This window comes from Pinus tabuliformis, chromosome J (assembly GCF_031772625.1).
Source record: "Pinus tabuliformis cultivar Carrire ecotype Pingquan chromosome J, CPIR1, whole genome shotgun sequence".
Lineage (NCBI taxonomy): Eukaryota > Viridiplantae > Streptophyta > Pinopsida > Pinales > Pinaceae > Pinus > Pinus tabuliformis.
Window position 1 is genome coordinate 188971654 of NC_142295.1, and position 9805 is coordinate 188981458.

The window sequence follows — 9805 nt, forward strand, 5'->3', positions numbered from 1 at the left end:
GAAAATACACACAACTACATCAACATTCCCTTGTGTTTTGTTTGCACCATATTGTTTTCATCTTCGCTGATGAAAAATGGGGGTCTGTAGCTTTGCCTTTTCCCACTTTAATAAACTAAGTGCAAGCCCTCAAACATTACACTATACAATCTTCAACTCTATTGGAAATAATTTTGGGAGACATACCACAAATCTACTACTTGAAATGGTGAGTGATTGACCAGTAACCTTGGTTACTCTTTGTCATTATAGTCTTCATTTAACTTGCTACTTGTTGCTAACCTCTCTAATGAAGCATCAAAATCTAATCCAACAAATGACACCTAAGATGGCAATGAAGCTTGAGAACATTACTGAAATTGAGAAAGTAATAGTTGATGTTGTTGTTGTGTTCAAATAAAATTTAAAGTTAAAGGATATTGTGAGAGGCCAGAGGGAAAAAATTGTTCCATAGGCATTCCACCAGAAATATTTTCAGAGGCAATGACATTAAATGTTGGATAAGTGGCTGGTGTTGTTGTTGTCTCCTCTAGTATTGGAGTTGAAATCTAGTTTGACTAGGAGAAAACTATTGTAATTAATGCACATCTAGTAGATTTTGACAAGAATTATTTGTACTGCCATGACCAAGGTTGGCACAAGACTGGACATTGCCATAATTTTGTTGGTGTTTGGTTACATTATTTATTGGTGAAAGACCACTATTTTCTATTGCCCCTCTCATTTAAAGTTATTTTCTTACTTTTCTCTCTAGATATATTATTATATTTTTTCAAGTGTCCACGCATTGCATTCATCGTACTTTGTATTATGAATAACTTGCTTATTTTCTTTTTCAAATTTCATTTTCATAAAAGCTTCCACTTTATTTTTCTCCTCTATGAAAGCAATTTATGTTGAGGGAATGGTTGTTGATTCCATCTGCTAGCAAGCATTGTAATTGACATGGGTCCTTCATCCTTTATTATCCAAAGTATGCTTTAAGCATATCTCTCATATCTTTTCCTTTTGGATCCAAACATTATTATCTACTATAGAATCCCACATATATATTGATTTTTAGAACAAGAAGTCTATTCTGGGTAGACATTATTGTTGCTTGATACAAGACCATACTAGGCTGAAAAAATACATCCTTGCAATGGAATATAGATTCCAATGGTCTTGTTTTTAAGAACGCTATAATTAATATTTAACATGTTGAAGATAAGTGTTAACATCCATAGTTATGATGTCTTCATTAGTAGCAATGACCTCCTTGTAGGATTGACACAATGTTGGTATGACTTACTAAGATGCATGTTCAAAATCTTTAGAAGAGAAACCTTGAAATTCATAGGGATGGAAACTTATATGTGCCTGGACTTTGGGTAAAGAGATGCCCTGGCCTAACCCATTGGTGAGTTGGGGCACCCCATTTTACCTCTTCAAGTGTACACTAGCCTAAGACATGTATAAAGGCACCTTCAACCTCGCCAATATCAGTTGTAGGATTAAGTGAATTCCCCAAATCCATAATTATGTCCACTTCCCTCAAATGAAAATTCCCAATTAATGTGTTAATTTCCATCTCTGCAAATGTGACACCAAAGGTGAAGTAGTTAAATGGTTTTCCTTTCCCACTACGCCAGTCAATGCCAATGTCAAGAGTTGCACGAAAGTTATGAGTTGATAGATCAATTCGCTCAGTGGCATGCTTATGCAAGATCAAGAAACAAAGTGTGCCTTTTTTTCTGCTAAAATTGGTGCCACTTGGGACTTTATTTGTTCACAAGCATCTAGCACTACAACACCATATATGCTAAAATTAGTTGAAGCTATTATAGGTGATGCATTTAAGTATATTTTTCAAAGGCATGCCCAAAGTAGAAGCAACAATTTTAGAAACCTTGGTATGAAGTCCTTAGCCCTTTTCAACACCTCCATGGGTCACTAAAATTGTTCCATCAATATGTACTTAACCAAAACCCCTTCCTAATGAAGAAATTTGGTTGTGAAAGGAATGCCAAACTTTATTGGAACCATTGGCACTCCATGTTTTTTCCAATGATTTAATAGATTAAGCTTATCAATATCTATGTGAGATGTGTCAAAACCACAATATGCTTTTAATTCATTGAAACCCTGATGCACTCTACATCATTCAAGCTTCTAACCATAATGAAGCACAGATCCTTCCTTTTGAAAGTTCAATTCATTTATCTCTTTAGGCCTTTTTCCAAGCACCCTATAATATGCTCAATCCAGTTTTTAGTAGTAAGCATCCCTTGAATCCCTCCAAACATGAATTCTTTGAATATGCTAAGCATCTACCTTCATCATAAAACCATATATTTTCTATTCATTTTGATTATTAGCACCAATAATCTCCACAATGTTATCTCTTAGAGGAAACCTGGTTGCGGGAAAACTTATAAGGTAACCTCAAAACCTCTTTGAGGTTGAAATTTGGCCCTTCAACCTAAAGATGGATCTATCCCTAAAAACACAACTACTCTAGGTCACAGTAGTAGTAGGCTTTACTTTAAGCTCTATGGCCAAATTTGTCTACGGAATGATGAAATTTGGTTGGGTTGTATAGAAAATAAACCATTGGGCATGGAGTCTAGGCTTATCAGATGATGCTACAGATTTAATGAGAAAGACACAAAAATTAGGGTAGTAATAACTCCTTTGACAATTTGAGAAATTTGGAAGAAGAGAACTGAAGAAAACAATATTTTATCTAACTGAACAACAAGTACTAATGTATGAGAAATAACGAAACCAACGCACAATGAATCCCAATTTTAGATACTAATTTTTCCAGACATGAAGAAAGCTTTTTAAAATAGCGAAAAAACAAAGAGGGAACTACAACACAAGATTTTTCTGCAAATGCTCATCAAACACTATATATATTTAAGATCTGTTCAAATAATACACCAGAATTCTATCTTTTCAAATAAAATCCAACCTCGTTTCATTCTTTAGAAATTGTCTTTATAGACTTTACAACAACTATTCACAAGATTATAGCTTCAGACTTAATTACAATAATTAAAAAATAGTAAAGTCTTTTAAGTTCATATATCTGAAATATATATCTAAATACATAATGTTTTTCTAAAATAAAACTATTTTCTGGAAAATATGTTGATATCTAGGCTGAGAAAAATTATCTTCATAATATCTCCCTTAATGATAGAAACAGATCCCTTACTGATAGAACAACTCTCTCACTTGAAAACAGGTCCCTTGCTGCAAATTAGGTCCATTCACTCTTGAAAAATTCTCTTCTGTTAGAGCTCCTTCTTCCTCATGTTTCCTGGTGTAATCGTTGATATTGTCATTGCCAGTTCTTTTAGTTGCCTAAGTTAAGAATTTCATTGACAGACTAACTGTCAACGTTTCCTTTTTGTATGTTTTCAGAATGCGCTGATAATAAGAACGTCAGCACTCTTTGTTGCGAAATTCGCTGACAACAGAGATGTCAACACAACCCTTCAAAATTCATTGACAACAGAGATGTCATCTCCTCTTTGCATTTGTCATTATATAACGATGTCAGGCACGTGATCAACGATAAGATTTATTTTAAACCTTAGTTTGTTTGTTGGCCTTGTATGGGGTCTTTTGCCTCCATTAATGTTGGACACCTAATCCTCAATGGGTTAGTGTGGAAACCGAATAGACAAAAGGAGTCCAAGAGACCTTGGGATGTGGAACCCAATGGTCATAATATGTACTATAAATGTATATCACTTGTTAATAAAAATTGATTCTCATGTTTTATCCTTCAGATTCTCTTGCTGCCCATGTGTGTTTAACATGGTATCAGAGCAGGCGTATTCCTGCCCTACATAATTACTTTGAGCCATTTGTTTTATGGCCTTTATGTGCAGGTCATTTCTGCCATCACTTATGCATTTCATGAATATTTTCTCAGCTAAATTCTAGCTGCAACCTCTGTCATTTTTCCAGTCCTATTTTTAGCATTCCTACCCTTGTAACTCCCTTTTCTGCCTATTTGCCTATTCTGCCTATGTTCTATGCATATTGCAGATCTGAACTGACATCACTGACATGGTAGTATGGTGCGATGAGTGCATATTTGATGATACAGCTCCTATTATTTCGAAAAGTGTTGAATATTGGATTGTCTTGCTGGACTGTTGCATTCCCATACGCAACGTTTTTCTATCTCTCACCTAGTAGCAACGCTCCATACACTGCTCTCTCTGTTTGCAACACGCCTCATATGTTGCCATATGAAATCTATTTGAACGTTTCCATAAGCTTCATATGCTCTCGCCCATCCACGTTGTATGCAAGATCAAAATTAACTAGAGCAGAAGCTGTCATTTCAAGTCTTGCATCGAACGTGTTCAGGTCGGTTCCACAGGCACGAAGACGAACATCTGAGGGAGGATTTAAAGGAGACCCATTTCACTGTTTTGGACCTGAATTTCCTTCACCACTTAGTTTGAACATTGGAGTTCGTTTGCTATGAGATTCGAACAAGTGACTAATCCTCTGGTTCGTATTTCCATTTTGCCCGTCCAGATTTTATTTCATTTCAATATGAGCTGAGCACACTTGCTTACGGTGGCCTGTCATACCTAACTCTTATTTCGAGGGGTTTATGTTGAAAAGGCCGAGGAAGCTAATAAAATCAAAGCGTGGAATAAAGGTATCGGAGTGTGGCAGCGAATAAAAATCAGAGCGTGGAATAAAGATTCCACTGGTAGTATCTATAATAATGCATGCTTGCTTTAACAAGCATCTAGGCAGATCAATGAAATAAGCATTTGTGGTCAGTTAAAAAAAAATGCAGGTTTGTCTTCATAATTGTACCATATATTTGTATCATTGAAACATGAAATAGCCACTGCTTCTGAATTCATAAGATATCTCAAGTCAAGGTTCTGGTCAAGATGTTTATGTTTGGGATGAGGGAACCTATGCATTGTTTTTAAATATTGGTTTTGGCATATCATTGTGTTGGGCTCGGTAGCAACCTTGTGTATCTCTTCCAAACGGAGCATTATCTCCATCCTAACATTTCACGTGCTTCTCATGCCTTGACAACCTTTGCGTGTTGTGCGTGAAATTCATCATCTAGCATTTGAGTGTGGAGACATCCGTGAACAGTGTTCGGAAGGCATGTAGATATTTTTAAAGCATTGTCTTCATCATTGTTTGCCCGGTGCACTCCTAGGGTTTTGGACAACAATTACAACAACTTCCCCGGTGACCTGGTGCCTCCTCAGATTCGAGAAACCAAAAGACATCACGTTCTTGCATCCACTTTTTGATTTTATTGTGGATTCCTGAAAGTTTACATGCTAGGGTTGGTTGTTGAGGATTCAATGAAACAGTAAATTAAAACAACAGTGACAGAAGTGGTATTACGTGTAGCCCATTGAATCGCAATAAAGACTCGAGGGGAGGTTTGCTGTGAGAACTTAATGCATACCAAAAAGTTATGATTCTAGTCAGGGCTCGGACCATTTCCCGTAAGCAATTACTTGGTGGGTATTCATACTGTTCACATATTAAGTTTGGCTTTTCAATGAATGAGATGGATTTTACACGTCCGGCGAATTGAATATAAAAGTCACTGAGATTTATGGTAAGAAATATAAATGCTCTTATGACACAAGGAGTCAAAGGATGAATTGTACCTCCAGGAATTGGAGTCTTGGAAGTGTCCCTCTGAACAGCATTTTCAAATTCAACAAATGTCCCCTTTGCAGTCTCAACGAAGCAAGTGTCTTGAATAGAACCTAGTTGCTCAAAGATCTGAACGCAAATGCGCTTCTCACTTCCAAGAAGAACCTGGACAACAATATTTACCGCTTGATTCCATTTTTCTAAATTCCTCACAGGCTAGAGGAACAATCTAATCAAGGTGACTGATTTGTTGGTTCTTTTACTGGTCAAAATTATGTTTCTATGGTCAATGAAACTGTGCCTTAATTAATTGTTGCATTGATACATTGTTTAACTAACATGATATCTGAGTTTGAACAAAATTATGCCATTCAAAAAGTGAAGTCAGCATATAAAAGGATTTTCCAGTAGAAACACATACTGGTACTTTGGCATTTTTGTTTGCAGCAGGTGTTGAGATATAAAAGTTGTCAATAAATTTGCATTGTCAAGTCTGTTGGCTCCTTGCAAATTTTGGGAAAGAAAGAATTATAGTGTTGAATGAATACTTAATTTGCTTCCTAGTATGCTTCAAGACATTACAGAAGGCTCAAAGCTTGTACACCTACAATATTTCCAATTAACATAATTGTGGCGCTTATGTGTCATGCAAAATACAAGCAACCTGTAGATTTGGAGGTCGAAGAGATACAAACACAATCTATATATATATATATATATATATATATGCATTGATTCCTTGTTACTTCTACTGCTGCATAAGATTTTGGTGGGCTATATAAAGGCTGTGATTGTTTTGACAAATAAAAGTAGTCTTTTGTGGAGAAAAGTTTAGTCAACTCTATTGTTGGTTGCACATTGATCATTTGCTGCACATTTATAAAGGATATTGCTGTGTACTGTGAGTGGGTATTACTTTTCTGCATTGAGTAGTAGTTGTGATCAGTTTTTTAAGGTGTAAATCTGACATTGAAGAAAAAATGGCCAGAATCAGTGAAGTATTAGAGTTCCTCAAAACTCTGATATTGTCTGCTAATCACGATACATTAAAATTCAGCAAAGTTTGTCTCACAGACATTCAGGTCTGTCTACAAAATGCACAAGAGAAAATTGATTTTTTGCAGCTCAAATCTTAGCTACAACAAGAAGAATTAAAACATAGTCATTCTAAACATGTTTATGTTCAGAACATTGAGACTGCAACCCATCAGAAGCAAGTCAATAATGTTACAGTTGGTTCAAATTTAGTACCCAATAAAGCAACAGTTGTACCTGCAGATGCAAAAACTCAGTCTGCACTTCCCAAGCCCATCATCAGACCTTGGGAATAGCTTGTCCACAACAAATACAGAACTGGTCTCGGATATGAGAAGGACTTGTCCTTTCATATTCCAGACTACTAAAAGCCCATTTAGTTTCAGAGTGTTGGATTCCTTCATGAAAGTTCACCTCCAGCTGTTCCAGATTCTGCCCCTCTTCCATAGCAACAACAACAACAGATTGTGAAATGCCAACACTGTGACCGATTTGGCCATTTGAAAGATCATTGTTTTGATCTCCATCCATGTAAGCATTGTCATAAAACCACCCATTCTTCAAACAGATGCTTCAAAAACAAACGTCCTGCAAGAACAAAGATTCATCTTGGATGGATCGCTTCTTGGCAATGGGCATCAACAGCCAATCACATGTCAGAACTTGTTCTAGAGTATTGAACAGTCTTGCAGTTGAGTTTTCTCCATCATCTCACCTTGTATCTGACAGGGGGGGAAATGATGGTCATCTACAAGATTCAAAGCCACATCAAGTGAGCCTGAGCCACAACCTGCCGCACCAGTTTCAGAGTTGTAGCCAGAAACAAAGATGCCCATGAACATGCCTTCAGTTGGTAATCTGGGACACTTCCTCTAGCAGAAGACTTCAGCTTCTTACCAGTTTCGGAATAATTCCAAGAACAAAATTGAGAACTCTTCCTCTAGCAGAAGACTTCATATTCTCACCAGTTTTGGAAGAGTTCTAGGAATTGCATTAAGCATTCCAGAGTTGTTGGTCATCCTTAAACCATCACAGGTTGAGACTTCCCTTTTCAGGTTGAAGTTATCCCTTTTATGCGGGTTGAGACCTCCCTTTCATGGTTGAAGGTTTCCCTCTTCAAAACAATAGGAGCACTTCCTCTAGCAGAAGACTTCAGCTTCTTGCCAGTTTTAGAAGAGTTCCGGGAATTGCACTAAGAATTCCAGTATTGGTGGTCATCCTTAAACCACTACCCTTTATACCAACATTCAGAGAACACATTCAGCCTAGTGCTGCCATGCATTTTTGCACATTTTATATTACAACTCTCTTCTTGGACTCATACATAACCCTTCGGATTCAGGGGGGGAATGTTGGACACCTAATCCTCAATGGGTTAGTGTGGAAGTCGAATAGACAAAAAGAGTCCAAGAGACCTTGGGATGTGGAACCCAACGGTCACAATATGTACTATAAATGTATATCACTTGTTAATAAAAATTGATTCTCGTGTTTTATCCTTCAGATTCTCTTGTTGCCCATGTGTGTTTAACAATTAAAAGTTTCAAACAATGGAGTTTCTTCAATTTGACTCTCAACTTCAATTTCCTTGCCTTTAATATTTTCTAGTACATTCTTGTCTGCAAGGGATGCTTCAAGGGGCAGAATTACAACCTGACGAGAACTGATAGCAGAGGGTAAATTTTCAGGGGATGCAGGGTCTAGTTTCTTGAGCCTGACACTTTTCCTTTGATAAAATTTATGGATTTTAGGACTAGAGGATGATGAAGGGTTATCTGTGACTTTGGGCTAGGGGTTGACTCAATGGGAGCTCCTACATGAGTTTTCCTCCCCTGTTTAGTACCTTTCTTCCTTCCTCTTTGAGATTTAGGGGGTTGAGGTTGAAAACCTCCCCAAAACAAGAAATGACTCCAAGTTCTCCCTGCTTTAGCCAGTTAGTTTTCAATCAACAATTTGATCAGAGCTTTATGGTAGACAAAATGAGTAGAAGGGTTGGTTTTGGCTCTAAAACCAACATCCATGTGTTTTAAACTCTCCAATAAATAGAAACAAGTGTTCATCCTAACCTGGCCAGCTAAATGTGCTAGGAAATGAAAGTCGTAAAGGTTTACCCGGTTGAAACACCCCTCACATGTGAAGCACTATTGAGTAATGTGAAGCAGGCCATGCCATTTATCCTCTAGCCACGATCTTTCCACCCGTGCCTTCAAATTCTTGTCTTTGAACTTTGTCTTCAAGAAAAATGGGACATTGATCCCAACTAATACAGGGCTTCTGAAAACCCACTCTCCATCTGTAGGTAGGTTCGTAGCCTCTGATATTAGCTCCTTCGTAATTGGAAAAGAGAGTCTGCCAATTTCCACCTAGTTTCCATCAAAACCATGAGCGAACCCATGAACTACGGCATCGTGATAATCGGTGGAGGAATTATTCCCACCCTGCCTACTAAAATTGTGGTTGGATGTCGAGATAGATCATTAAAAGGTCAGGAATTTTAGGCTCAATTGTGTTAGCCTTGCCTCTTTTTCCCATTCTATTGTGTGCTCAAATGGAGGAAACTTACCGAGATTTGAACATGGATTTCTGTGGAAAAATTGGATACAATCTTGCTAGGCATAGCCAATTTCAAAGCTAATAATAAAAATTTCCAACAGTGAAATGACTTAACAGCGGGCTGAAATGATTATAATGGAAGGTAAATAATTGCAAGACTGGGTTGATAATTACAGTCAGGAACCTTTGCTTTAAACTTGGGATGATTATTGAATTAACCATATCCTATGGTAGCTAAAAACATTGATTTAACAAGTACTTACCCCTTTGAGATGGACGCGATAGGTTTCCGAAAACCATCATTTCCGTCGCTAACGTGATCAACACAATTTAAAAAATCAAATTTTGAAAATTATTTTGGTGTTAATAGTCGGTCTGTCAACCAAACCTGAAATGTTGATAACCCCATTGCCGACACATTGTTCTCAAGAAAAATTGTGAAACCATCAATAAGTTGATAATCTCACTTAAAACGATTTCCTTGTTTATTACAAACAAAAAATACTGACACAAAAATTGTCAGCATTTTCTTAAAACTTTTCAAAAATCAAAATGTGATAAC